Source organism: Lissotriton vulgaris, chromosome 12 (assembly GCF_964263255.1).
Source record: "Lissotriton vulgaris chromosome 12, aLisVul1.2, whole genome shotgun sequence".
NCBI classification, from domain to species: Eukaryota; Metazoa; Chordata; class Amphibia; order Caudata; family Salamandridae; genus Lissotriton; species Lissotriton vulgaris.
This window is the reverse complement of record NC_141700.1, coordinates 350,673,646-350,698,303: the sequence shown is the minus strand read 5'-3', so window position 1 is coordinate 350,698,303 and position 24,658 is coordinate 350,673,646.

Here is a 24,658-nt window from a genome sequence, read left to right as displayed (position 1 = left end):
AGACAAACCACTGACTACTGGCTACTGACGTTGATTCCTGGTGGTTATGCGCTACTGTACAGTGTCATGACTTTCATCTCTTTTGTCCCCTTGCCCATGAAAGCTTTTAGTGGCTCTGTTTTGAGTATGGCTGGGCCTCTTGATCTGTGGTGGGTTTTAAATTTGGGTGGCTTCACTCTGAATAAAGCTCAGCTTCCTAGAACCATTAAGGAGAGGGGCTCCCTGGAAGTTTTGGGACTATTTGATTTATGCTGAATTCTGCCAGGAGTTCAGCAAAGCAGGTTGAGCTATCACCTGCCAAGAGCACCACTATTCTTTCCTTGATGAATGGGCTCTCCCTGTCAGTTCACCTGCCTCCCCTGCCCTGCAAAAATCTCTGTATGATGCTCATAAGTGTCTGTAAAAATACCGAATATAATGCTGAGCTATGAAAAACTGCATCCTGTATTGGTTCCTTACCTTTGGAGGAATAGGAATTCCATATGGTCCTTCAAGCCTTCCTAGGCTCTTGAGCTACCTTCTGTATTACTTCAGGGAGTTTGGTTTTTTCTGCTTTTGACAAACACATAATGCACAGTTACTGAATATGCCCCATAAACAACTTCTTCAGTGGTATTAATGAGTCCTCTTGGCACATTCCAAGATGGCAGCAGCTTGCTAGTCAAACAAAGCAAGTGACCTGAGCAATTTAAGTGAAGCACTACATATATCCATGAAATGTATGGATGCACTCTGGCACCTACAAGTATAAGGAACAAGCAAGAAAAGGAGGCTCAGGGGGCTATTCCGGATCCCTCTTCCTGTTTCCAGAAACTGTTCTCTCAAGGTAGCATCAATGACTCTGCTACCTATGGTGTCAGCAGAAACACTATATCATTTTCTTCCTCTGAATAAGGATTTGTTTTTCTTAAAGGCAGTCACCAACTGTGTATCATAATAGAGTCCTCCCTGAGAACGGAAGCTGGCCAAGGAAGCTGTGATTGGTAGTCTGTCATGAACATGATTCTAAGTAAGACACATTTTCCTAATCTTATTATCTCGGGGGAGTCAGTCTGACTGTGAAAGTAGGAAACTGAGACACTGTGAGGCAGAAATTTGAACAAATGCTTCCTAAGAACCACAGAATAGCAGTGAAATGTAATGAGTATCCACAGGTCACAATGCTATCTGTGCTGACATAGATATAGACACACACTCTAAGGAAGCAAAATGAGTCCGATACCCGATTGCAGATAGACTCTCACTCGTCTGTATCTTCCCAAATAATCCTTGTTCTATGAATGAAAAAGATAACCATGTACTCTCAACATACAGTCATTTATTGAGTATCTTTGAGGAAACAATGGCCAGTGAAAAAAGAAAAGTGATTACTACATATAGGGTCATCGTAGAAAAGATATTAATTCCTAACTAGGAGTGCACTCTGATGTAAAACGTTAAGCCTGATGACATAGAGTTAGACAAAGGACATACATGATGGTATCAAGGAAGCTGAGCAATGCTGTAGAACTTGGAACCTCTGCAGTGCAAAAGTTGCACAGTGGTTACAGGCAATAGTGAAGCAATCTGATCTCCAGACTTGTAGAGTGATGTATGTGGGATACCAGAGACAGAAAAGATTGACAGACTGGACATCACCAGATGAGTGATAGAAGACTCAAAGTAGAATTGTAAGGGTGAAGGAAATGTGTCACATTTATTTGAATATAAAGCAACCCCTCAAAAATTGTTCTGTGAGAAAACAGGAGGCAGCATCTGGGGTTAATGGATTGCTCGCACAATGAGTTGCCCTTTGCCCTGTGGATCAGGCAGGCAAGGGGGGTTACTTTGGGACCGCTCTGGTGGTCGGAAATAAATCAAAAGCTCTTACACCATCTGATAAGCATGCACAGCATACACACTGGATATGGAAACCAAGCTACTCCTGACTTAAGAGGGTGAAGCAGTAGGTCATCCCTTCATAGTTCCAGGCATGCCCAGTCCTACCCGGTCACCCTCTGGCCGCTTGATCTGCGGCATGAAGCAGGCTGTGAGGGGAGTTGCTCAAGAGCACACATTCCTGATCCACAAAGGAACAGAGAAAATGTCTAGCATTATTTCGTTCTCTATGTATCTTTGTCATCCAAAGTTCACTGCCAGTGATAAGAGCTAGACCCTGTGGAAGCCTAGTTTCTTACACCACTAGTGAGGTGTCCTCAACGAGCTTACTCCCTAACAAAGAAGTGTTCTGGATGGCGATGGTATTGTTATAAGACCCCTCTAACATAGGAGTGGATGCTCTCTCTCATTTACCTTGTTTCTCTGTGATTAAACCAACACTCGATCTGTTCCTTACCCAGATCAGGTCATCAGGTAGTTCTTCCCTGTGTGTGACTGGGTTCCATCAGCCTCAAATGACAATTGGAGCTACACTGAAGTTTACACTTTCCCTCCTCAGATGTACGAGTAGGCATTCTGCTAGAACTGATAATTCAGTGGGATATGTAAGTCCCAGGTCATCCAACTGCCTTCAGCTCAAGTGAAAACCAGGAGAGCTGTGAGAAGGTGAAAGGTGATGGAGATGGCAATTGGGATGAGCACTATCACCAGGGAAGGTAATTATACCCATGATACAACAGGTATCACTCAAGGGGGCACACGCCTATATAGGCATAATATCTTTCATTTGTGAAGTTGTCACATCTTTAAAGAAAGTTTTCAAAAGTTAAACATTTACTATGAAGTACCCAAGGCCACTTCATGTCAGTTGAGAAATAAGAATATCAGCCAACATATTCTAAGATAGATGTGTACCTACCAATGGAGTCCTTAGACATAGCAGTTTGTAAGCAAAATCCTGTACCCAAAGTTCAGAGCACCCCAAAATTCAAATTCCCCAAAATGTACCTCTGCCAGTTCTGCTCTGTGGGTGATCTTGTGCTAAAAGGCATCCTTCACAACAACATCAAACCCAACATTAGTTTAGAAGACTAACACATAAGCAACCAGGACAACTCAATAACAGTTCTAAATCAAAAGAAAAGTAAAAGATTTTTATTACAAAATCTCATAATCAAGCTATGCAGAGTAAATGTAATAAATGCCATGAATGCTTAAGATACAAGGCACACAGTCAGAAATCAGAATTATTTTAAGTCCCAAATGGACAGCAAAATCAATAAGAAATTGGGCATTCTTTTTTGTAATAGGAACATCTTCTGTCAGAATTACAAAGAAATCAAACAGCATTTCTAGTAGAAAAGGAGTAATTTGGATCACCCCCCAAATTAAGGTGTTCTTATACACAATTCTTGCATACAACGTGAGAGAAAACTGCAGTGTCATCATGGCATGCTAGAAGACAACACATATTGAGTAAATCAGGGTTTAATATGTCACTGATAAGTTTATAACACTAACCCACTTCCAAGAAAAAACATTGAACAGCTTTGGCATCACGTCCTAAGTTCAGCTAATATACAACGTTTCTGAACAATTGACTAAACACTAGTAGAAGAGAGCTAATCCAACAACGGAACTACAGCGAAGGACCTTGAGTACTTGCAACATTAGGAACACCAGCAAGTACATTTCAAATACATGCATATTTAGGGGTGTTAAAGATTGGGAGGGACCCTTGGTTTTATGCTGACTATGTAACCCTAAGCGTATATAAGGCCCCAGGTCTCTGTACTCCTTAGACTGCCTCATTCAGTTGCTAATACTTCTGTGTAACGTAGTCTCCCTCATCTGAGGTGAATAAATGCATTCTTTTTATATTACAGCTTCTGTGCCAATTTCTTCTTTGTTGGTTTAAAAGGACCAAGTATCAGTGAGATCCCTGAGAAGGTTTCTATTTTCTTCAAATGGTACCCAACGTTAGGCTCATCAGAGGAGTGGCTATCTAAGGGAGTGATCTTGTCAGGAGACAGAAATCCACTGAGGAGGACAGGACAGGACTCTACTAAGGAGGTACTCTGTGCACGGAGATTCTGGAGATTCTCTGTCTCTGCAGCCCAGTATATTTCTGGTCTTCCTGATTTTGATTCTCCACATGATGTTTACCACTCCTGACTGAGAACCTTTTTGGCGTGAGTATTCTAAAAATGACCGTTAGGTCATTCAGAACTTGGCAGTTAGAATTTGGACACCAAGTGATTGGGAAGGGTTGTTCTGATGCAACACTTGCTGTTGGTTGTGATGCCTTGGATTGGTAAGGTAGTTTAGTAACACTTACTGTGGCGTTTGATTTGTATGGTTGGCCAATATTTGTATTTGTATGTATGTAAAATATAAATTGCAATTTGTATAGGCAGGTAATGAGGAGATTTTTCTCTGTTTTGAATTGATTTGAACGGCACAACGTACGAAGAGTACCTTAAGCGCTACTTTGGTTATAATATTAGCATATTCTGCCATATTTTTGGCATGCCTGTTTCAAGCACACATCGAAGAATGTGTTGCTTTTTGAAGGTACCATAGTGAGATGTGAATTAAATTAGCTGGCTCCCCTAGAGGGAATACCTAAATAGGTTTAGGTATAAAAACATATTTCTTCCTTGGTGATTCTGTACCCCAATGGAATTAAAATGTGACAATAATACAAATAAGGATCCTTTTCTACGTACTTTTATAAATGGATATATGCAGAGCGATTTTTTGGTGTTCTGCCAGCCAAAGCTAGTGAATTGAGTGTATTTTGGCTTCTTGGAAATAAAACAGTCTGTTGGGCTGTTTTTTTGCAGTCTTTTGGAATAATATTGAGAAGCTCTTCTTGTAAATATGACTTACAACTAGTATTTACAAATGGTTTGGTTTAAGTACAGTCTGTGGGCTGTCCTTTGTTTCTGTCCTAAGTGTTGATCTGTGGGTTAATCGTGTGTTTAAATGTCTATGTTGTTTGTAGTTTTCCCATTAGTGATAATTCAGTGAGTAAATAGCGATTGCGCTATTTGTGAAATGATGGCTAGCCTTAAGCGCACTGTATCATGTGTTCTGAGTGTATATGTTTGGAATGAGCTCAATGTGTTTGTTTGTGTTTTTTCTTGCTGTCATCAGTCTGTTATGTTAAATAAACATCCAGAAATGAACCATATGATATGCTAAATAACTGCATGTTACTATTAAATTTATAGAGTAAGCAATTATGTACATGTACAAACGGCCACAATACTTAAAAGATAAAATTAGAATTCACATTGAATAGGAATAAAATAGGCCTCAAAAAAACGAAATTGTGTGTTTTGCAATAAATAAACAATTATAAAATGTTACAACATTTTCCTTAGATACATCGTATTAGATATAAACAGGCAAACACATCATCTGAGTAAGTTGGATGTTGCTGAACTAAAACACATATTATAGAACATGCATTGAAATGCTTCAGTTTAAATAGACTGCCACCATGCTTACATTTCAACACTAAAAAAGCTTTCCAACAGCTGTGTTTTTACTGCCCCTGAGCAACAGCTGTTGTTTTGATTTGTAGGCCACGGAGAGACAAGAATGTTGACTCAGATAGGATTTTGTCAGTTAAACACGGGGTAAAATCCTGCATTTCAGACTGCTGTTTTAAAAAGTTACAAAAATGAGGTTCATTATTTTGGATAATAGGAAAACATTTAAATTACGGATTTCCTTTCTTAAGGCCTTTTTACATAAGCACATTCTTGGTTCTGATGTTAAATAATAATTGTCCTTTTAAAAAAAGTGGTGCAAAAGTTAGGCTTATGTGCTTAGGCTTATGAATGAATGTGTCTAAATATGATAAGCAAGGAATGAAGCTTGCTTTCCTATGTGTAATTGTCAAAATGATTGGTTTTATTAAAAATATATATATATATATTAATTATAAACAAATTAATAAAAAATAAGTGCTTTTAAATTCGTTTTTTAATATTTATAAAGCTTAATACTCATACTGTGACCTCCTAGCATTAAAATTAAATTTAAGTTGTGTTGTACTGCATAATGAGGAAATTTGCATATGAAATATCGCTCTACGCATGCGTAATAAACTCATTTTTATAAGGGTATATATGATGTATTTATGATTTCTCACTCCTGGGCTATCTAGAGAACACTCTGGGGATTCCTATTATGCAAAAAATATAGGATATTCATTTTTAAGTGCCCCAAATATCAAAGTCGAAATTGGGCAAAGTTCATTAATTTAAAAACAAATTCTGCAATTCAGAGCAGTTTTTAAAGTGCCTTAGGCTTCACTAAATGCATACATTTAGGTATAAAACAAATAGCCAACCTCTATATTGTTAGACAAGTATACTGCACACTGCTTATAATTGAAAATATGTATAAAAAAACAGCAGAAGTTAGTCTCTTAAACTCTACACTGACAAACAGGGGGATGAGTGCTTTCCAGCTCTGTCTCTAGGGTTACTTCGAATTGGGACAGCCACATGGAAACCCTTAAATACAGAATAGGACAGCTGGGAAGGGTTATATGTCAGTTCTATATTTAGAAGCCTGGCAGGGCTCCCAGAGCAAGGTCTGCTTTGACTTTTTGACCTCTCAAACTTTTTGAAAGAGGACAGGGGAGAGAAGGAACAGTTTTACTTTTTTGGCAAAAGCAAGCACTTGTGAACTTTGATTAACAGATAAGCTTTACCACATTTATACAGCACTAATGCTTTTAGTCTGAGGGTTCAAAAGCTGAGGCAATACAATTTAGTTTGAACTAATTCGCCCTCATGTTACACTTGTACATTTGCTGAAAGGATTGGGGTTTGGGTATTCATGTTTTTTTTAGCTCTCTCAAAAGTTCTATGTACCTCCTATAACTTTGTTTATGCCCAGTTGCTACACATAGGGGTTGATAGTGTTGACAGAAGTGAAACCTGTTTCAGGTTTCCTACTGTCAAAAAGGGGGAAGGAGGCTAGCTCCTCTATAAATTAAGGCTAGATAAAATGTATGTTGCTCTCTCTTTTTCTCAATTTTTGTTTTGTTTTGCCTGTTTAAGCTGTCTGTGATATAGTAATGAGACATTTAATTGGCAATTCAGCAATACTGTTTTAAACATTGTTAGCATTAATAAAATGAATAAGTATATATGTTATGTTCCTGCCCATCCTGTTTGATGAAATTATGACAGGATCAGTAGTCTAGATTGTTGTTCCCTTATTTGACCTTTAAGGGAAATTAGATGTGGGTAGTTTTTGTTCTACAAGTCTTAAGGTGATAACATCATTATTGTATGTTATTCTCATGCTATATAGTTTTGCAAGAGCAATGCTACTTTTTTATTAGCTAGTCTGTGTAAATAAACTGACAGTCCTTATTAGAGCTGATTTTGCATAGTTTGGATCATGAAAAGTAGAACGCAGTGAAGATGCCCATGTGATCCTTAGCAAAAAAATATTTCAAAGGAATTGTTGTTTTATAGATAAGAAACCCTGTTGAATTAGCAGTTTTAAATGTTCCTGTTGCTCCTATAACATGAGAGCATGGTCCTAAGCGTACAATGTAGGTGCATTTATTAAGAAGAATCATTTTAGAAGTGTCTGCAGTCCTGTACAAGTAGTTTAAAATCTATGAGTAAAAGTGTAGAACATTTCCTTTTTTTGAGGGTTTTCAGATTACTACACAGGAATACACCAATGTAAGGATTCAGGGTATGGCTGTGTTGTTTTTCTCTTTTCCTCTGAGTTTAGTAAATTAATACAGACTTCCTTGGCTGCTTGGGATTGGGTGATGTATTACTCTTGTCAGTTCACCAAAGAGTTCCTTTTATACTTGCCAATAGGTTTAGGATGTTGTTTTGTTTACTCTTACATAGATAGATGAAGTGGTTCTTGGGTGCCTTGCTAATATACAAAACGTCCCATGACTAGGAAGTATTCTGAGACTATCCTCTCTGTTGATAGACTGTTTCTGTGCCTTGTCTAAAGGCATTTTGTTCTGTCCACCAATAGATATTTGCTGATTTACAACCATTGCCAGAGGGGCCCGGACATCCGATTCAGCCTGGGGAGTCAGCGTCAGCACCAGTCCAGCTTGAAGCCAAAGTGAAGATAACCAGCACAGGCATTGCTGGCAACTAGGACCTCAGTGAAGGCGGAAGCCCTGTGATCAAGTGTGTACCCCTGCCACTGTCTTGGGCGAAAGACGGGGTCACAAATCAGAAAGGAGAAATTGTGGATCAAGTATTTGATGCCCAGCTGAGAGTCACAGACCGACTAGAATGGCGAGGAGGCTTTGCTTGAGGTGACCCCTTTTGAAACAAGGGTTGCTTCAGAGATCCTAGCATCAGGCCTCTGACTCCTGGTCCCAAAGTGAATGCAAGTTTTCTCCTTTGTTTGATGGTCAAGAGATACCTGGGTACACTGGATGCAATGTGTGGCTCCAACGAATCAGCAGTGCGCCAGCAGAGCAATACAGGAGTTAGGGAAGGACTTGAGTTTAGGGTACAGGTGCTGTGTCTCTGGTGCCTGTTAGATTGAAGTGAAGAAAACTGGTGCATTGCCTAAGACACTGGCTAGGATTGTTGAAAGCATCTGCTCGGTGGGTGACTTGCCTATCCTGAAAGAAGAGACTTTTTCCTTGAAACTGGGCTGTGATTCTTGAGTTGCGAGTTGTGCAGCTCCACCGTGGAAACAACAAGAGCCTGTCTGTGAGGCTCAAACGGACACAGGGAGAAGACTCCCCTCTGGTTGGTTGTACAGCGGCTTCAATTTCCCCAAGGACTTCTTTTTCTTGTTAATAATGTACCCCTTTAGTCGTTCCATTTTTTTGAGGAGTAGCCCTTTGCAGCTCTTTGTCCTAATTCCTATGGCACTGTGTGGTCCTCCTGGTCCCAAATATGAATAATGTTCTAGCCCTCATAAAGGGAACAAAGGAAAAGTTTACTAAAAATGTTTTTATTAGATATGTCCTGTTAGTTATTCTGAAACTGAAATGCATAGGAGCCCTGAAAATGTTTTTACTAGACTGTTTTAGGATTTCCTTAGGACTAGGAGAGCTGATAATTCTGTTTGTAAAAGTGGTCATTACTCTCTCCTGCTATCTGTATGTTAATAATGACCCAATGCTCAGTTCTCTTTGTATTCCTGCTTATACCTCATATATACCCCCTTAATGAAATGTTTAGAATGGAAAATGCCCACTTAACAATGAATTAGGATATTGATACATTTATGAAAATTAATGTGCAAATATTTTCTGTGTTTCTACTGGATCATATGAATGTCTTTAGCTCATGCTAAAAGGACTATCTGTTAAATATTGGAGGGATTTGTTAGCATGAGCTGAAAGCCATTTTGTATTTCTGGCCGCCATCTTGTTTTCCGTTATTTTTCACAGTGGCCCCCTGAAGAAGGGACAACGGTCCCGAAATGCATCGGGCCAAGCAGAACAGCAATCGTCGTTCATGATGTATTGATTTGTATGAATTGTAATGAAAATGATAATGATTGTGTAAATGTAAAACAGAAAAGGTTGTTATGAAAGAATAACAATATAGAATCAAAAAACTCAAATATGAGAAATCAAAGAAATGAAAAATAATTCATAAGATAAATAAAAAGATATCAACTCCAAGAAAAATTTAAGAGTTCTAGTACTTTTATGTTTAAACACGAATAGCAGAAAATAATTTGACAGCTGTGCGCTTGGTCAGGTCGTGATATTTTATCACTAACCGCCAGTCAGAGCCATCTTGTTTGCCATGTGCTGCCACGTGCTCTGTCCTCCCTCAGTGTTGACTGCTCTTGTAATCGGCCTAGAAACAAACTATATTTAGCATCTTCCACCTTCGCACATGCTCAGTTGAGCTTGCAGATGTCCTTGCAGCTGTTCCTAGTCTGTAAATGTCAGGATGTGTTCACCAGAATTAGCATCTGTTGGCTCCTCCCACTTTGTTGAGCAAGCATATCTTGTATGCCCATATTAGTAATTTTGCATGCTTACATGAGCCAGGACCTCCCCTTGGTTTTATGCTGACTATGTAACCCTAAGCATATATAAGGCCCCAGTTTTCTGTACTGCTTAGACTGCCTCATTCAGTTGCTAAGACTTCTGTGTGACGTAGTCTCCCTCATCTGAGGTGAATAAATGCATTCTTTTTATATTACAGCTTCTGTGCCAATTTCTTCTTTGTTGGTTTAAAAGGACCAAGTATCAGTGAGACCCCCTGAGAAGGTTTCTATGTTCTTCAGGGGCACTACTGTGATATCGTTTTTCATTACTCTGCAGAACTGTGGGGAGAGAAGATGTGCAGGGAGACATAATGGGAGGAGAAGAACAGGACTGAAATGACAATGCAGCATCAGAGCAGCATCCATAATAATTCAAAATGGTGTTTCCAGCAAAATGTGGCCTAACTAAAACACGTTATTAAACACATTTCTGTGCATTATTTTAAACTTGTTTCAGCTGCATTCACGTTAATTCTGAATTACCCAATTGGATACATTATTATAATTATTATTTAGCCACATTTATTTCCATTGAAAATGCTAATCTTAAAAATGCTTTGACAGCAGCAAAGATTGTGTCTGTAATGTATCAAATGGCATTTGCAGTTTATCAATTCATGTATAATAGGAACGCCATCATAAACGCTACTTTTTTTACCGTACATTGTATATTGATCAAATTATAAAACACTATTTATGTATGCTTTTTATATAGATTGATAGATGAAATTATACATTTGACTATTCTTGACCGGATTACTTAATGTGGATGGATGGTGCAAATGGTGTGATTTGTGGTAACTGATTTTCGAGTGTAATGTGCAGCTTAATTTAACACTGCTTTTATTCTTTACTTCAGTTCATATGTAATATGGATGGTTGGGCATTTGCAGAGCAATAACAAGGACTTGTTTCCTTCTGAAGAGGTGGGTATTGTCTGCCATGGGAGTATTTTACTCACCTTTTTTGAACTGGATATTTTTTTTCTGTCTGCTTAATTCCTTTCTGTGTCACATGTAATACCTGAGTATTTGGTAGAAAGCCTTTGCATTCAAATAATGTGATTTCCTCCTTTCTCCAAATACATGCTCCCATTATAGAAAACAGGTTAAGGAACTGCACCTTTCCACACTTTCATTTCACAAGATGAGTACAGAATGTACATGTTAGATGTTCCCCAATCCCATAAGTCACTAATACCAGTCAGCAGTTTCAAAAACAAGATTACACGTGTTCTCTACAAGTCAGGACATTAGGTACACCAGCCCAGATTTACGAACAATTCAAGCAACGCAGTGCAACAACTTGATGAGGCTGGGTTGCATGCAAGCAGCAACCATGCAGAGCAGGGCTGTTGACCTCATGTGTTGGGTTGGGTGTGGGGCTTGGTCTGGGGCCAGGACCTAAGACCAACCCAATACTGTCATTGCCAAAGGGGGCATTAGCTAATGGTTGCCCGAACAGTTTTAACATGATATAAAAAACTGAAATTCACTGGAAAAGTTTAAGGTTAAAGTGATGTCAGTTAGCTATGGTAATACAATCCTGGATTACATTAAAAAAAATAGAAATTCACTAAAAGGATTAAAGTGTTGAAATGAATATTTATTAAATCTTTATTTCGGCCAATTGGCCATAAAAGACACACATATATACATACATAAAACAGAGGATCGTATCAATATATATACATCAGTTCATTTAAAACAACAAATTTTAAAATGAAGTGCAGAATTAATTTTCACCAGTCACTTTAAAACATCATTCATTTAGCAGCAGAGGTAAGTTTATAAAATAGTCCTACTTAAAGCATCTGACCCAATTTCCTTCGGACAATATACACTGAATAGAGGAACCTACTGACACTGAATACAATAAACTGGGCAGTATTAGTTTTTAAGATCCTATATGCTGTGAGGCAAGATCTAGTTCCTAGGAGTACACACATGGGTTTTAGCCATCTTTTCCGAGCTTTCAAATACGCTTTACATAAAAACAACATGTGGACCTCGTTCTCCATACACAAAGCTGAGCACATAGGACATCTCCCACTTTTACTATTCAGACATTCCGGTTTTTTCTTTGACCAACGTTCTATATTAGAGTTCAACATAAGATTCCCATACCTGAATTTCAGGTAGAGAGTCTTAGCAACAGGGGGCTCTATTTCGTCCAAAAAGGATTCAAAACAGGGTTCATCTTTGAAGGATAAGAAATCTTGAGTTAAGGTACCAATTCTGCTTTCATGAGCACGCCTATTATTCATATAAGACCAGTAGGCTCTCTTTACCATGGATTTAGCAAAAGGTGGTAAATTCTCTGGGTTTTCCCAAAATGGATACAAGCCCAGCATTATGAGCCATTTTTTAATATGCCCAAACCATTGAATGGAATTAAAAGAGTCTAGATTCAATACTTCACGAACGCCATTCCTGTAATCTAGCAATTCTGGGGTGGACCAAATCCTTATCCAGAACATTAACGGTCTTATGATGGTCAGATGATCAGTTCGTTTAAAATTCAGATCAAGCTGGAGGGGAATTAATGGTGTACTAGTTGGAACCCTTACAATTGTTCTCATGAATTTGTTATCCAGGCCTTGAAAGCTTTCCCTGGCCCATGGTCCCCATATATCAGCCCCATATAGGGCGGCAGATTGGATTTTGAATTTAAAAAGTTCGAGTACAGGTGTTACACTTTTACTTGTGCTAGCATTCAGTTTACTGATTATTGGTTTGACATTGTGAGCATATGACACCTTACTTTTCTCAATTTGGGCCTTCCATGTTAACTTTGAGTCGAGTACTACCCCCAGATAAGAAAAACTCTCCACAGTTCCTAAAGTTTGGCCGTTCAAGATCAAATTCCCTCTGTCCGGCCTACTAGGATTCAGTGCCATACATTTAGTTTTGTCAACGTTTATTTCTAGCCCTTTGATCACACAGTAGCTGCTAAAGGAGTTTAAGAGTGCCTGGAGGCCCTTCTTAGTTTGGGATATTAAGATGGTATCATCCGCGAAGAGCAACGCAGGCACCCTCTCTCCGTTGAGCTGAGGTGAATCATTGCTACAAGCATTCAGGTGATCAGGAACATCATTGACAAATATAGAAAATAAGGTGGGGGCCAAGACGCATCCTTGCCGGACACCACGCTCAATTGGAATATCACGCGTCAGTTCACCATTTGGACCCCATCTAATGTTGGCATGATTTCTAGCGTGCAACTCAATTATTTGTACCAAAAGACTCCCTGGCAGGCCGGCTTTGTTTAAAGATCTCCAGAGCAAGTTGCGAGGGACAAGATCAAATGCCGCTCTCAAGTCAACGAAAGCTACATACAAATGACCTTTCCTGATGTGAACATACTTCCAATATATACAACAAAATCTGAAGACCTGATCTATGGTGCTGGTCTTAGACCTAAAGCCTGCCTGAAATTTGGAAAGTATTGCTGACTCCTCCAGCCAATCATTTATCCTAAATAACAAGTGTTTGGCATAGAGTTTTTGCAGGGTGTCCATTAAACTAATAGGTCTGTAGTTTGAGAGAACAGATCTATTCCCTTTTTTGAAGATTAAGACAACTTCTGCTGCACGCCAGCTATCAGGGAATTTACAATTTTTGGACAAAGCATTAAACAAGCGATTGATGTAGGGCGCCCAGACTTCGATTTCATGCTTATAGAGGTCACCCGGTATTTTATCTGGGCCGGGAGCTTTACTATTTTTTAATTCATTAATTGCCCTTTTTGTTTCGTCCAGGGTGAAATCAAGACATGCAGGAGGTGGAAGTAAACATGGGATCTCTTCAACACCACTATCATATTTTTTATACAGAGAAGTACTATCATATTTTTTATACAGAGAAGTAAATAAATATGAATTTACATTTAAAAACAAAAAACCCTGAAAAGTTTCCAGTCATGGGAGCCGATTAAGATCGCGGACGGAAACGGGTTCCGTCCGCCAAGGACGCGGCCAAGATACTCCCGACTGTTCCGCGGATAAACCACCATTGCGATTAGGATAATAATGCCACGAAACTCCGACCGCGGCGGACGGAGTACACCTGAGACCGCCGCAAACGGACCGAACCCAAGAAACACCGTCCGCCGCGGACGAACTTGAAAGCGGTAACAGGCACAGCCACCGCAATACCTGCGGAGGCTCCGTGCCCGCGATTAGGATAACGCCGCCAGTCCAACAGAACTCGCCTCCATCCACGACCGCAGCGGAAACAATGCAACGATAAACGGAGCATCCCAGCGGAAGGACAACACGAACACCATCCCTACCGTCAAACCAATGTCAAAATAGCTGACGGAAGTAAATACAAAACACACTAAACAGGACACACACCCACCTGAAACGCCCACACCAATCACAAGCCACAATGACACCCCCCCAAGCACCTAAAAATCCACACAAGTCAGCACCTGACTGGCAACAACCATTGGGACACAACCACAACACAGAGTATAAAAGGATTCCCACCCACTACCGCAATCCTTTGCATCACAGCATAGCTGCAAGCAAGAGGCAGAATACGACGAATAGCAGATGCAAAATTTACACCTACAACCTGCACACAAACACAACCACCACACAAACGCCCACCACACCATTCCTACACACCACACACCTGCACATCCCAACCCACTGCACCCACACCTTGCACATCACACACCATGGCACCAAAGAAAAATCCAAAATTCACTGACACAGAGTTGAAGGTCATGGTGGATGAAATCATCAGTGTCGAACCCCACCTTTTCGGCACACTAGTCCAGCAGACCACCGTGGCAAGCAAAAACCACATGTGGGACAGGATAGTCAATCGGGTGAATGCGTCAGGGACCATGCCACGAACAAAGCACGACATCCAGAGGCGGTGGCACGACCTCAAAACAAGGGTCAACGGCATCAGTGCAAAAAACCACCTGCGGGCACACCACACTGGCGGCGGCACACCCCCGGAGCCCATACCGTATGCAGAATGGGAGGAAAAGGTGCTGGGCATACTGCACCCAGAGAGCCTGGAAGGAATCGAAGAGGGAGAAGAGGCTGGTAAGTACAAACCAATGACCACTATCACACAGCACTACTACTCCCAACAGGCCCCCATGTTCACAGGGAGGGTGGTGGGGTGTGTTGAGAGGTGGGTGGGGAGTGTGAGAGGTCACTACTACGACTCCCAACAGGGCCCCATGTCCGCAGGGAGGGTGGTGGGGTGTGTGTGAGAGGTGGGTGGGGAGTGTGAGAGACCAGCACTACGACTCCCAACAGGCCCCCATGTCCACAGGGAGGGTGGTGGGGTGTGTGTGAGAGGTGGGTGGAGAGTGTGAGAGACCAGCACTACGACTCCCAACAGGCCCCCATGTACACAGGGAGGGTGGTGGGGTGTGTGTGAGAGGTGGGTGGGGAGTGTGAGAGACCAGCACTACGACTCCCAACAGGCCCCCATGTCCACAGGGAGGGTGGTGGGGTGTGTTGAGAGGGGGGTGGGGAGTGTGAGAGGTCACTACTACAACTCCCAACAGGCCCCCATGTCCACGGGGAGGGTGGTGGTGGGTGGGGTGTGTGAGAGACCAGCACTACGACTCCCAACAGGCCCCCATGTCCACAGGGAGGGTAGTTGGGTGTGTGTGAGAGGTGGGTGGGGAGTGTGATAGACCAGCACTACGACTGCCAACAGGCTCCCATGTCCACAGGGAGGGTGGTGGGGTGTGTGTGAGAGGTGGGTGGGGAGTGTGAGGGACCAGCACTACGGCTCCCAACAGGCCCCCATGTCCACAGGGAGGGTGGTGGGGTGTGTGTGAGAGGTGGGTGGGGAGTGTGAGAGACCAGCACTACGACTCCCAACAGGCCCCCATGTCCACAGGGAGGGTGGTGGGGTGTGTGTGAGAGGTGGGTGGGGAGTGTAAGAGACCAGCACTACGACTCCCAACAGGCCCCCATGTCCACAGGGAGTGTGGTGGGGTGTGTTGAGAGGTGGGTGGGGAGTGTGAGAGACCAGCACTACGACTCCCAACAGGCCCCCATGTCCACAGGGAGGGTGGTGGGGTGTGTTGAGAGGTGGGTGGGGAGTGTGAGAGGTCACTACTACGACTCCCAACAGGCCCCCATGTCCACAGGGAGGGTGGTGGTGGGTGGGGTGAGTGAGAGGTCAGTGAAATGTAATGTTGGCACAAAAAACATGTCATGTCCGCAGCATTGATCATGAAAATCTTGTCCCTCAGGTGATCGCAACTTGACTGGTGAAACCAGCAACCGCCTGCAACAGTCGCCCCACTCACAGCACGGACTCTCTGGGGCCGATCCCATTGCCAGCTCCGGTGCGGAGGACGAAGCGGGCCCAAGCAGACTCCCAGGGCCATCAGGCTCACAGGACATCCCTGCCTCCACAACCTTGGCCTGTGTCACTCCAGCAACACCTGTCATAGTGAACTGTGCAGCCATCACCACCACCACCTCCACCACCACCTCCACCACCACCAGTACCACCACTCCTGCCTGTGCCACTCTGCCTGACCCATCGCACGACGCAGGGCCATCTACATCCCAGCCAAGCAGGGAGAGTGGACGGGAAAGGACAGAGCTGAGGGCATATCACACAATCAGGAGTGCTTATCACCGGCGAGGTGGGGAAGGACACCCACCCCATCCTGGCGCAGAAACACTGGAAGCCCTAGCCAGAGTCCAGGGCTCCTATGAGCGGGGGCAGGCACAGGCTGATCGTGCCCACCAGGACTCAGTAGAGAACAGTAATCTGTTGTGGTCCATTGATAGCCGCATAGGGCAAATAGTGGACCTCATGGGCCAGCAAACAGCACTGTGGAGGGACTGGTTATCCCGCACCACACCACCCCACCTCACCCAAGTGCCCAGCCGCCACGGTCACCAACACCACCGCCACCGCCACCTGAGCCCATGGACACTGATGTGGCCCCTGACCAACCTGTCCCCCCAGCTGTCTCCGCTCTGGCTCCAAGATGGAGGGGCCGTCCGAGGCTGGAACTAGGTGAGAGCAGTGGGGATGCACCATCTACCCGCTCCAAGAGGGGCCGCCAATGACTTTAACCTTGCCTGAGCCTGCCATTCACCCGCCAACTATCCTGTCCCACAACGGCAAGTATTGGCACCGGTCTGTTGGACTAGCTGGACATCACCCAATGTGGTGTCACCACGGTCTTCACATCTACCATGACCTTCAACTCACACTCCCCCTCCCAACACTTACTTGTAAATATCCACCAGCATCAATTCACAACCTGTAAATACATTTCACGTAAACACTCAAAGATGTGTTGTCTCCATGTTTTAATCACATGATTGTATTAGAATCAGACGTTACCAGGTGTAGGGATCTATGTCGGTGAGAATCATGCCTCTGTGGGAGTGACCTAGGGAAAATGAGAGACAACAAACACACGTCAGGAAACTGATTCACACCCATCACAACACACTGTACTGCAACATCCCACAAACCACACTCATCACAAATTCTGTGGATCAGAGGACACACATCATGGAGCTTTGCATGTACACAAAAAATACCACACACACATGCAAACATAACATACCAGAAACGCCAGCTTGGAAACACCACATCCACACACCACCAGCAAACATACATCACGCATTGTCAACCTGCACAAGAGGTAGTTACTCACATTCAAGGAAAATAGCGATCAATGAGCTGACGCCTCTGGTCCACACCTTCTTCCTCATCACTATCCTCATCAGTCGACATGGGTGGGATGGGAGGCCGAGGAACTTGTTGTTCTTCAGGGTCCAAGATCAGTTCAATGTCATTGCGCAAGGCCAGGTTGTGGAGCATGCGGCAGGCAATCATGATCCTGCATACTTTGCCTGGTGAGTAAGGCAGGGCCCCTCCGGCTTTATCCAGGCAGCGAAACCTAGACTTTAGCAGTCCACAAGTACGTTCCACCACTCTACGTGTCCTTCCATGGGCATCATTGTATCGCATTTCACCAGCTGTAGTTGGATTACGTATGGGACTCAGCAGCCACGGCCAGTTTGGGTACGCAGAGTCGCCTATGTGGGGAGATGACAGACACAAATATCACAACCAGGATTGGTGGGTACCCCATGCCACACAGAAAACACAACTGTCCCCACAGCATACTCACCAACAAGCCACGCACGTTCTGGACTCAGATTTGACATCAGTTGGGGGACAATGCTGCTCCGCATGATGTGGGAGTCATGTGCGGAGCCTGGAAATCTGGCACACACATGGGATATGATGTTGTCGGCCAGGCACACCACCTGCACGTTGAGCGAATGAAAGTGTTTCCGATTGTGATACACAGGCTCACGTGCCCGGGGTGGAATGAGACCGAAATGGGTGCCATCAATGGAACCCACTACGTGTGGTATGTGGCCCAGTGCATAGAAGTCTGCTTTGACTGCTGCCAACTCTGCCGCCCGTGGAAAATGGATGTAATCATCCTTGTAAATCATCATGGCTTTGAGGACATCCCGCAGTACCATGCTGAACATGGATTGTGACATCCCCCCGGCATGTCCAACTGTGTACTGGAAGGTGCCAGTTGCAAAGAAGTGAAGTGCCGCCATCACCTTTGCTGTGGGTGTAATGGAACCAGGATATGTTCTTCGTAGCTGCAGATTAGGAGACAATTGGTCTACAAGCTCCAGCAATCTACGTCAATCAAGCCGGAATTTTATTATCACCTCCTCGTCAACCATGTCCTCCAGCACAGTGTATGTACGATGCACATTTGGAGCCCTCCTGTGTGGGAGTAGATGTAGTAGATGTCAATTTACCAACAACGCATAGCTGTGCAACTCTATCACATGTAGGCCAACACAATAAAAATAAGAAATGTTGTCGACAATTATCGCATGTGTGACATGTCTGAAATTACCTACAATACAGATTAGCCTAAAAACAATGTGCAGCCACTAACAACACGATGTGTGCCAACATGTACAATGTAACGTACTCACATGTCAAAAGAACTGCCAACAAGACATGCCTAAGGACCCAAATGTGGACAAGCGTCATCACAGACACACATGCACGTGCACACACAATACGATAATGCTACACACACTCCATGTCTTCATGCACCAATGACCACACCTACAATGGTGAGCATCCTCACATTACATGCATGGTCACACAAGAGGCAACACACATACAATCTGGGCTCCCCCTTTCTCCGCCCTGATGCCGCAGCTTGAAGTTGGGGTCCCACAGGGCTCCATACTTAGTCCCTCCCTCTTTAATGTCTTCCTTACACCTCTGGCGGCACGGGTGGAGGAGCTAGGGGCCCAGATCATATCCTATGCGGATGATACACAACTCCTGTTCACCTGTGACAGGGGATGTGACTTCGATGGAGCAGCTACTCGGAAGTGTTTGGAGTTTGTGTTTGAATGGTTCGGGAAAAATGGCCTCAAATGCAACTCCGACAAATCCGAAATACTGTTCTTTGGCTGTTCTGCAGACCCAAGATGGAAGCAATGGTGGCCTTCGGCCATGTTTCCCCCTGCCAGCGATTCGGCCACAGCTAAGAATTTGGGTATGATGGTTGATAACACTCTTTCCTTCAAGGCCCAGGTTGTTGGCTTGACTGGGAAGTGCTTTGCCATCTTAAGGATGTTGCGTAAGTTTTTGCCCTATCTATCGTTTGAGCATATGAAGATCACGGTGCAAGCACTAATAGGCTCGCGACTAGACTACGCCAACATCCTTTACTTAGGTCTCCCTGAATATCTGTTGACTCGCCTGCAGATAGTTCAAAATTCTGCAGCCAGAGGAATCTTTGGTCTAACTAGAAGAGCCAGGGCCAGCAATCTCCTTGTCTCTCTGCATTGGCTGCCGATTCGTAAGCGCATCTTTTTTAAGACCTTAATTACAGCTTTTAGGGCGCTTCACAATTTCGGTGCGGAATATCTGCAGAGAAGGGTCCATTTCTATCTCCCATCTAGACCTCTGAGATCTGCAGCCCAGGCCAAGGCTATCGTCCCAACAGTGAAGCGTGCTCGCTGTGGTGGCCGTTCCTTTAGTTACCTTGCACCCCGTCTCTGGAACACACTGCCTCTGAGTCTGAGGACGTGCACCGATCTCTCTGTTTTTAGGAAGGGACTTAAAACTTATCTTTTTGCCCTGTAATTGCTGTTCTGGTTATTCATGGTGCCGTTATGACGTTATGTTAGTTGCTGGTATTTTGGTGTGATGATCTTTAGCGCCGGGACGCTCTTTGGAGCAGCTGAGCGCTCTACAAAACAAATAGTAACATAACATAACATAGTAACATACGCATACACAGAATGCATGTGTACCCCCACCATTGTTACTTGCACACACAAACCAAACACTGGCAACAGATCTGAATTTGGCCAGACAGCCTTGATGTACTGTGTAGATGTGAAGAAGTTGAAGCGTGTGTAAGGACACAAATTATCGTCAACACGTCGACATGCACATGTGTAGCAAATTGGGTTCACATCAATGGCCATAGTTAACCACTGGCAAGTCCAACAGTATGTACACACATGAAAAAAAGAGGATGCGAAATACACACGTGGCCACGGGCCATTGACTGCACATCCTAATTTTTGCAGCAGTGGGTACATTTCCAAACACACATGTACAACTATCAGCATTACATGTGTGCGGACACATGTAGTGTGTGTACATATGCCATGTGTGGACGGCTTCCACCTACACAGTAGATAAACGTTGTCCATGATATACTGCATGACATATGCTGTTTGGCCAAGTACCATCACGGTCACACCCCTCATTACGCATGTGTGGAATTCCGCGACGGTGCAGCATTTGTAAATATACAATCAGTGGCGTCGCCATGGCGGTGCACGGCTTCTGCTATTTTCGATTGCGCATACGCGCCCCCCGTTACCTCTTCCCATTGGCTACATGTGCACAGAGCGTCATGGTCACACATCGGCTACCGCATGCGCGCGCTTCCGCGACGGTGCTTCTTTTGAAAATATACAATCAGTGGCGCCGCCATGGCGGTGCACGCATTCCGCGGGGGAGGTGCAGGCCAACACATACTTGTGATGATGAAATTCGAAATGGCAGTTCATGACCCCCCTTACAGTGGCAGGCTGGTCACCCACCAGCGTGGCAGGCCGGTCACCCACCGCCGTGCCAAGCCAGTCACCCACCGGCATGGCAGGCTTGTCACCCACCGGCATGCCAGGCCGGTCACCCACCGGCATGCCAGGCCGGTCACCCACCGGCGTGGCAGGCCGGTCACCCACCGGCGTGGCAGGCCGGTCACCCACTGGCGTGCCAGGCCAGTCACCCACCGGCGTGCCAGGCCGGTCACCCACCGGCGTGCCAGGCCAGTCACCCACCACCGGGTGTTGACTGGCCTTGAACGCCGGTGGGTGACCGGCCTGGAACGGCCGTTCTACGGTGGATGATGCAATGTGATTGTAAGGGGGGTCATGAACTGCCATTTCGAATTTCATCATCACAAGTATGTGTTGGCCTGCACCTCCCCCGCGGAATGCTTGCACCGCCATGGCGGCGCCACTGATTGTATATTTTCAAAAGTTGCACCGTCGCGGAAGCGCGCGCATGCGGTTGCCGATTTGTGGCCATGACGATCCGTGCACATGTAGCCAATGGGAAGAGGTAACGCGGGGCACGTACACGCAATCGAAAATAGCGGAAGCCGTGCACCGCCACACCAGGGCCAGTCATTGGCCCTTTTTGAAAGAGGCATCCAGGGGAACCAATTGCTGCCAACGTGTGCCACAGACATGGGCTCAGGGCCCTATATATGTGTGATTTTCACAAGCACACATTCACTGCTTAGAGCCACTGCTGCCCGTGACCATCACCTCGACCTGCTGCTGCTGAGCGACCCACGACTGCTGCCTGTGACCATCACCTTGACCTGCTGCTGCTGAGCTGACCCACGACTGCTGCCTGTGACCATCACCTCGACCTGCTGCTGCTTAGCTGACCCACGACTGCTGCCTGTGACCATCACATCGACCTGCTGCTGCTGAGCTGACCCACGACTGCTGCCTGTGACCATCACCTCGACCTGCTGCTGCTGAGCTGACCAACAACTGCTGCTGTAGTGCCACAGTCCAGGACCTTGCCATGCAGAGAGTGCGAGAGATCCGGTCTCGTCCCTTCACCGCAGCGGAACTAGATGTTCTTGTGGCCGGTGTGCCCAGCCACTACGAACAGCTCTACGGTGCTCCCGGACAGGTGGTAAGTGCAGTGGTGTACATGTTGTTTGCCATGAGGTGGTCAGTGGCTCCTGTCTTCTGCAAGCCTGGCGGTGTGCTGTGGGACCTTCACATGTGTTGTGCAGAACATGGCTGCATGTAGATACGTGTTACTGCGAAGTTTGTGCATGTCATGCTGTCCACTTACGTTACCCTCTTGTCTCCCATTATGGTAGGTAAAACTGCACCTTCGCAAGGCCGTGTGGAGGACCATAGCACGTGATGTACAGGCAGTGGGGGTGTGCAATAGACGACACACACACTGCCACAAGCGCTGGGACAACATATCCAGGCTTAGCAAGAATGTAGCAGAGATGACACTGGGGATGATTCCAAGATCTTCACATCTGGGCCGACGCACCATGACCCCTCTTATGCACCGTATCATTGCTGTGACGCATCCTGACCTGTCCGCCCGGCTGAGTGGGGATCAACAGCAAACTAGCGGTAAGCAGACTGTATGTGTATGTTACTTGGGAGTGCAATGCATGTATTGGTGCTCAGACACAGTAGTGACTTCCGTGGTGCGTATGTTTTGCAGAAATACCATGTTGGTGCTATTAGCGGAGTGTGCGTTGGCATTCATGTCCGCCAGGTTGACAGGCCACTTGCTTAGTAGTTGAGGGTTCAAGGACATGCCGTAGAGGTCTGTGGTCCCATGGCATGACATGTGTGCAGATCTACAGGCACTTGCCCTGTTCGTATGATGTACATGTTTCACGGCCACCACTGGTTCTTTGATGTGAGGATCACTGGTAGGGGTGGGACGTGTGCAGGATGGGTGCTACACGTTCTTTGTCTGAAATGGAATTAAAGATTTGTTGTCCTTCAGTACGTGAGTGTGGCACTTACTTACACCTCTTTTCTCTCTATTTCAGCTTTGGCAGAGAGCACTGACCCACAGACGACGGAGATGAGTGGTGGCAATGCATCCGGATCAGACATCACACACACGCAGACTGACACAGAAGAGGGCAGCCCCGGAGAGGGGGACAGGAACGTCCCTGAGGACTCGCATGTCGAAACACCATTGTCCTCATCTTCCGACAGTGTTGGTGAGTTAGCACTGTTGTCACAGACAGTGAGTGGGCAATCAACACCTTCGGTCGGGACACAGCACACAGGTCCCACACTGCTGCCAACTGCACCAAGTGCTGCTCGTGCACGCAGAAGTAGGGGGAGCAGAGTGGCCTTCGGTGCAGGCACCGCTGCCCCTGCCCCGGTGACCCAAAGTGCACTTTGTGCTGAGGCTGTTGATCTGCTGCGACAGCTGTGCGTGGGGCAGACCAACATGATCAATGCATTCCAAGACCAAGATAGGAAGTTGACGCAGGTGGTGGCATTCATGGAGGGGATGCATGGCGATGTTGCTGGTCTACACAGAACAGTTCAGTCATTGGCAAACACTGTGTCTTCTGCCATTGTACAGTCGCATAGACAGGGTGCTGCTTCTGTTCCCCCAAATTATTATATTCTGACCCTCATGCTAGTGCTTTAATTAACAGATGTTTCTCCCCTTTTTTTAACTTGGGTAGAAGCACTAGACAGCTGTCCTCTTTCTCCCTTGCTTTTTCTACTCTGTTTACAACCCTTCCTTGAACGTATTTGCTGTCACCCCCTTATATCTGGATTTAAACATGATTCCGTGGAAATCGAACTTTCAGCTTTTGCTGATGATATTTTGATTTATATGTCTAATTCCCTAACCTCTTTAGATCCTTTTTTGAAAGAGATCAAATTATAGTCTAATATTTCTGGTCATATATTACATTTTTCCAAAACAGAGATTTTACCATTACATTTTGTGCTATCACTATATGTTTGTCAATACTAATTTTGCATGGTGCACTTCCAAAATTAAATACCTGGTTGTTTGGTTTTCTCCTACTATAACATATTCACTCATAATTTTAATAGTTTGAAACTTAAACTTCAGAACGTATTTTCTTCCTAGTCTCCCCTTCACTTATCCTGGTGGGGCAGATTTGAAACCATCAAATTTATGATGGTACCTCCTGTGCTTTTTTTTACTTTCTATGCTACCTTTCAAAATTCCCAATTATTATTTTTCTCAAATTAATTCCATTTGTACTAAATTTCTTTGACTAATAAATGCACTCGTATTGCTTTATCTAAACTGATTCGTCCTGAAAATGAAGGTGGTGTACAGTTTCCTGATTTTAAGTTATATCATACTGCTTTTGTAATACGACCATTTTATTCCTTGATTAATGACTATCAAGACTCTCCCATACCGCAATGGATTGGTTTTTAACGTTCTTTGTTATATGAATTTTCGTTTAATTATGTAATTTCTATATCTAACTTGACTTTAATTTCTAAAAACCCGACTTTAAAATATTCTCAACATTTGATGCATACAATATTTACCAATGTTCTGATTATTATCAATGTTTTCTTGCATCTTCTATGTGGTATAATAAATTCGTTAAATTTTGTTTTAAATCATTTGAT